The 6,626-nt window shown below is 34.5% G+C and overlaps 1 long non-coding RNA gene across 1 annotated transcript; it reads left to right on the top strand.

Annotated features, from left to right (window-relative positions):
- The first annotated feature begins 2,716 nt into the window (after nucleotides 1-2,716).
- Nucleotides 2,717-3,466, top strand: LOC118480472. The gene is made up of 3 exons (XR_004862856.1): nucleotides 2,717-2,897; nucleotides 2,972-3,067; nucleotides 3,262-3,466. It is a non-coding gene; the product is annotated as an uncharacterized LOC118480472 (long non-coding RNA).
- Nucleotides 3,467-6,626: the final 3,160 nt, after the last annotated feature.

Genomic DNA, 6,626 nt, shown 5'->3' with positions numbered 1-6,626 from the left:
ATTGTATATGTGTTTAACATTGTTATAATTTATTTTCAGTGATATATGAAAATTTTCTATCTTAATTTACATATAGATGTTATATATTTACATTTACATACAGGTATATAAATATATATTTAGGTAACCCTTTAGAATTACCCGTCCAAAATTTATCTAATAGAGATAAATTTTGGATTGTCCCATTCGGGACTGCTTTTTGAATATTCTATCTCATTTAGGATATGTATACATTTTAAAAAACTGTCATTTAAGAAAAGATCGGTTGGTATTTCCTCTACTCTCACGGGTTTGCGGTTTTTCGCATACTTGGGGAGTTAAGGGGAAATGCTGCCGATTTTTTCTTAAATGTCGTCTCGTTAAAATGTGTACTTCTGAGATAGAATATTCAAAAAGTGGGTTAGGATTCACCACCTTAGAAAACCGGTTTACATCATACGTATAAGCTCATATCATTTTTTGTTTATTTGAATTTTCAGATGGATCGCGATTGGATGTACTACCGAAATCGTACAGATGAAATATATATAATGGGTGTTCAAGGTTTTCTTAAGGCCGCCGAAGCTTATCGCGTGAATATGGGAGATCGATTAATATTTTGTCCCTGTGCATCGTGTACAAATTTTCAAAAATTTGATATCAAAGAAATAAACTTTCATTTGTTTAGATATGGTTTTATGCCTGGATATACTTGTTGGTCAAAGCATGGGGAATCTCTTGCTAATCGTAGCACATCGTCTTTCAAAATAGACAATGACAAAAAGGATAATAAAGAACAATATATTGATCATGAAAAATTCACTTTAAATGACGACAAAGACAACTTCAATGACATGTATAATGATTTAGAGACTAATATTGGTGATGATGAGCAAGAAAAATTAAGAAAATTACTTGAAGATGAGGAAAAACCGTTATATGTTGGTTGTAAGAAATACTCGAAACTAAGTGTTGTTTTGAGATTGTCTACCCTAAAGTCAACACACGGATGGAGTGATAAGAGTTTCACAGATCTATTACTGTTATTAAATGACATGCTTCCAGAAGGCAATGAGTTACCACTTTCGTTATACCAAGCAAAAAAAATGATGTGCCCGATGGGATTGGAAGTTGAAAGAATACATGTATGTCCAAATGATTGTATGTTGTATAGAAACGAGTTCAAAAATGATCATACATGTTTTAACTGTGGCGCATCAAGGTATAAGCGTAAAAGCAATACAGATGAAGTTGACGATGATGTGACAAAAAATGGACCACCAGCTAAAATGTTGTGGTATTTTCCTATTATACCAAGACTGAAACGATTATTTGCAAACGAGAAGGAATTAAAATTGTTGCGTTGGCATTCAGATGACCGTATAAATGATGGAAAACTAAGACATGTGACAGATTCACCTCAGTGGAGAACTAAAGAATTTCATACCCCACCCCAAACACGCACGTGTAATTTGACACCGACTGTTGATCCATATATACCAAAGGTAGTTTATATTACTTTAGTTATTATTTATTTTATATTATAACAATGGTTTATTATTATAGATGCAGCTTTCCTCGGAAGTTCCTATTCAGTTAGGAATTAATGATTTTTTGACTGATGATATTTTACTACCCGATGGATTTTTGGACACAATGAATGCGTCTGAATGCCCTCAAAATCAAGATGTCGAACAACAAACAAATGGTAATCAATCATTTAATCTCAGTTGTGTGCTATATAGGATGGAGATCATTTCAGAACTCTTAAAGTTTTTCAGAACTTTAAGAACTGGTCAAGATTAATTGATCAATGGTTTAAGTTAATAATGGAATTATTGTAATTAAAGGAATTGTGAGACATGTTAATAGCTGAAAAGGGTATTTTAGGAAGAGTAAAACAAATCAGTTCCTAATTTATCTCCATCTCTCTCTAACTTAAAATTCTATCGTATCTTTATTTTATGTTTTAAGTAGCTGAAAGTGTATTATTGTAATTAAAGGAATGGTGAGTGACATTTTAATAGCTAAAACGAATTGTTTGATATTTTAGGTTATGAGGCTTGTTGTTCAAAAGTCCCAAACGAAACAACCAAAGCCGAAAAAAGCTATGCCAACACAAAACAAGTCCAAAGGAAAAAAAAACAGGTTCAAGCTAAATTGACATATCAAGAAAGACAAGCCGAAAAAGTGAAGTTACATTTGCAATTGATCGAACTAAGACCCGAATGGCATAAGAAGATGGTTGGTCGACTAGGTGGATACATCGGGAACGACTAGGCTACTACACTTCCATATTCAGCTGCTCCTGAGAATATGTTTCCTAGCAAAAGTGGTACCTATATTGGGTACCTATATTGAGGTTGAATCAATGTTAGCATTATTTGTCAAAGACTGGGTTGATCTCACCATTGTGTTTTGGTTTACATGGTAAGTTGTTATCGCTATAATATTGTATAGATATAACTGAATTTATTAAGTTTTATCATATATTTTATTCTTGTTTTCAAGTACTTTTATAAGGAGTCAAAGGATAAAAAAGGCAACCGATGCGCCTTTTTAAATGTGAACGCAATCACAGGTGATATGTGCAAAAGAAATCCTAGAGAGGTTGAAGATCACATTTTAAGTTTAGCGACTCATCATATCGATAAAGATTTCATTCTTGCACCGCATTTGGCTGAGTAAGTTTCTTTTAGTTAACTTTCTTTTATTTTATTACTATGATTCACATAACTATTCTATAACGCTAATTTTGTAGCGACCATTGGTCTTTGTTCATCATCGCCCAACACACAAGACATGTGTATATTTTGGATTCAACAAAGATAAAAGGCGAAAAGAATGCTTCTAACTATCGTCTTTCAAGCCTAATTCCTACCGCCTTAGGATCCGAGTTCAACTACACAATGGTTGATGTATGTGTGTTTGCTATTTCTGAGTTGTTTGATTTTCTTTACTTTTAAATAATAATTTGTTAATTTATTTATAGTGTAAGCAACAAAAGGGTGGATGGGAATGCGGCTACATGGTTCTCCAACATATGTTTGACTTTGTCAATTTGTATCAAAACCAGTTTCCCGATGAAGTAAGTAAAATATACTTGTTTATCAATTTATTACTTAACTCTTTATTTTTTTTTTAAACTTAGAAGGTTCAGATGTATATAACATGTAAATATATACATAGCTTTATTGCCGATGTTATTACCGATTTTTCTCTTTGCCTTTAGATTTAGTCTATAATATTTGTAATAACTCTTTCTATCTATTTTTATTTTAGATGTGGCACGACACGAGAGAGGCAACGGATAATGAAATAGATGTTTTGTTGATGACGTTGATGCCGAAGTTTTTTAGGGAGTTAGGTATTTCGTTAGATTAGCGTATGTAATTTATTTATGCAATTTAACGTAGTTTGTTATGTATTCACAAATGATTGTAATTTGACGGTTTATTTCCGAATTGGATGTCTAAGGGTTTATTTTTGATTTGAATATGTATTGTTTTGGTTTGATTTGAAAATGTTTCATTGGTGTATGTGTATAGCTTGATGTATTTCCTGGAAAACCTTTTATATGTTTTTTTCCAGCAAGCAAATGTATTTCTAGCAAATGTATACTAAACACCGTCTAATAAGACTTGAGGTATAAGTCGGTGTTCAAACTCTGAACACCTTCTAATAAGACTTGAGGTATAAGCCGGTGTTCAAACTCTGAACACCGTCTAGTAAGACATTAAGTATAAGCCGGTGTTCAAATTCTGAACACCGTCCAATAAGTCATGAATTTTAAGCCGGTGTTCAAACTGTCTAAAAAGATATGATTTTAAACCAGTGTAGTTTAAGACGGTGTTGAAAACAGCGTCTTAAAATCCATTTCATCTTATGCTCTATTTTGTAGTAGTGACAGTTTGTGGAAGTTTTAAGGTTTGTACATTGTGGGTGTTCTTATGTTCATTGAAATTATTAACCGAAAATTGGGACGGAACTAGGGGGTCTGCTAATTGTAGCCAGCAAAGAAAAAGTTTGAACACTTTATCTATAGTCGACAGAGAAAATAACTTATGTCGTAAAGTCATTATCTTGCTGTTAATAATTTAAAACGTAAATTCAACATGGACGAATTCTAAATATATCAGAAAACAATTTCAAAGTGGAATGGATGGTCAAAGGCTCTAGATATGTATTTTTCAAGGTGACCAAGTCGCTTCCATGTGGAGTTTATAATAAACAGGAGGATTGACCTTGGTATCCCATTTTAGTTTTTGTTATTTTATTTTTTTATTAAAAAATAATACAACTTATCACAAAAATAGTATCATAAATTTTATTTACTATAGTGATTAATAAGTTACCTAATTATTACACAAGACTTACCGCTTTGAAAGTTCCTAACAAAGCAAATGTAACGTCATCATACAACTTTCAAGGCTAGTTTGAGACTTTGGGTAAAACTATCAAGTATCATCATCATACTCAGTAAATCCCACCAATAACAAAGCAAAAGTAAGGTTTGAAAAGGGTAAGATATAGAAAGTCATACTTCTTCCTCGTAAGAATAGAGAGTCCGCTTCCAGTGAGACCCCCGTCTCGATAGTAGTTTTGCATCAAGCCTTAGACAAAAGGCACATAACACTCAGCAATCGGGACAAAGACCGATTAGTGCATGTACCCTTTTGTCTTTCAGCTATCAACGCCATCACATGATGCTTGATTAACCGTCCTCAGCTTTTAACGTTACTCTCACGAAATTAGTAAAATAACATTAAAATTAATGCACTTTCACTTTTGCCCCCAACGACCCACACACACATATATATTATATGCGCATACCGCAAGCGGGACATGTAAAACTATCAAGTATGATAAGTATAATTAGTTTTATGCAATACGCACCTAATACTACTATATATATTGTTATTAACGAAATTTAGATTCTAAATGGTTCACTAACTTGCTAATAGTGAATTCAAACTTCTTGCTAGATTTGAAGAGAAGAATGTCATGCTAGAACCAATATAAAATAAAATAAAATACAAGCAGTTATATAACGTATAAAAAAGGTAATAAAAATATGAATGTCACCACATTTAGGGTTGTCTTTGATTCTTCAATTGTTAATGTTAGTTCATGGGTATGTGGCTTGGGTTGGGGCGTGGGTTGGGGGAAAACGCCTAAGGCACCATCCCGGGTGGGCTTGGGTTGGGACGTGGCCCTTGGGGCTTGGGTTTCAAGCCGGGCGTGGGGCGGGGGAAGCGAGCTGACATGGCGGGCTGTGTTTTGGCCAAAAGAAAAGAGTCGTTGGCCAACGGCTATATTAAAAAAAAAATCTTCCTTTTTTTTCACTATAAAACTCACATTTTTCTTCCATTTTTTACCACATTCAACCACATCTTCTATACATCTTCAATTCTCCTTCTACAAAACGAAAAAAATGCATCCTTATAACCGTGCTTATGACCCGACCAACCCGTATGCACTCCAAGAAAGTAATCCTAGCCCACCACCCAATCGTCCAATTCCTCGTGCATTTTTCATACACTCTTCTATGCCCGACATGGCGAGTTATGCATTGTATATCGAGAATCGTGTGTTTACTAACTTCCCACACACCTACGATTCGATACCTACCCCGTTTTCACAATCGCCCATCGACCTTTCACCAACCTCCATCGACCTTTCACAAAACGAATCCGTTCCCAAAACTCAACCACCCAATGATGGTCCTTCCGCATCGAAACCCATCAAAAAGAGAAGTCATAAGAAAATAACCGAGGCGAATAAAGTAGTTGAAACCGCCAAACGAAAACAACAAAAATGGGTCGTTGCTGAAGAAGTTGCATTGGCGAGAGCTTGGTGTCAACAATCTCAACATTCAACTTTAGGTATTCTTAACCTTTGTTTTTATTAATGGTTATTTTTTATATAACTTTGTAATATATTAATTTTTTTATTAAAATAGGAAATTCGCAACATCGAACCACCCTGTGGGAATCGGTTAGTAGAGTATTCCATGAAGAAATGGGAAGGGAGGCTTATCGTGAAAACGATAGTTTATCCTTAAAGTGGAGCGAGATAAGCACCCAACTTACAAAATTTAGTGGTTTTTTAAATAAAGCAAAGCAAAACCATAAAAGTGGTGAAGTCGAAGCCGACATTTTGACAAATGCAGTGGTCATATTCAAATCAAATGTGCAAACCAGCCCATTGATCACCTACAGGGTGACGAGTTAGAACTAGTCTTGGCGTTGAGAGAAGAGATAAAAAACAAATATAAAAGTTAGGAATTTTTTTTTTAATTTTGTTTATTTAAAAATATTAAAAAAAATAAATTTGTTGTTTTAAATGATATTCAAATAGCCAGCGGGTCAGCCCAGCAAAGCCCACAAACCCACGCCCCAAACCCCCGCCCCACCATACCGTGTTGAATGTGGGTTTAGCCCATATCTGTCACCCAAGCCACGTGTCAACTAATGTCCCAACCCAAACCCAACTCCCGCCCCACCATACCCCACATCTTAATTGGAAAGCTTGACCCCTTAGCTTTAGGTTGAATTTTCTTCTTGTCATCAATCAATATATTCGGTTATGGTTGCGGTCTAATCACTTATTCACCAATCACCACTTGCATTTAATTTTGGGTACTT

Source organism: Helianthus annuus, chromosome 7 (assembly GCF_002127325.2).
Source record: "Helianthus annuus cultivar XRQ/B chromosome 7, HanXRQr2.0-SUNRISE, whole genome shotgun sequence".
NCBI classification, from domain to species: domain Eukaryota; kingdom Viridiplantae; phylum Streptophyta; class Magnoliopsida; order Asterales; family Asteraceae; genus Helianthus; species Helianthus annuus.
Note: the sequence above shows the minus strand (reverse complement) of the source record. Positions and strands in the feature narration are given on the sequence as shown.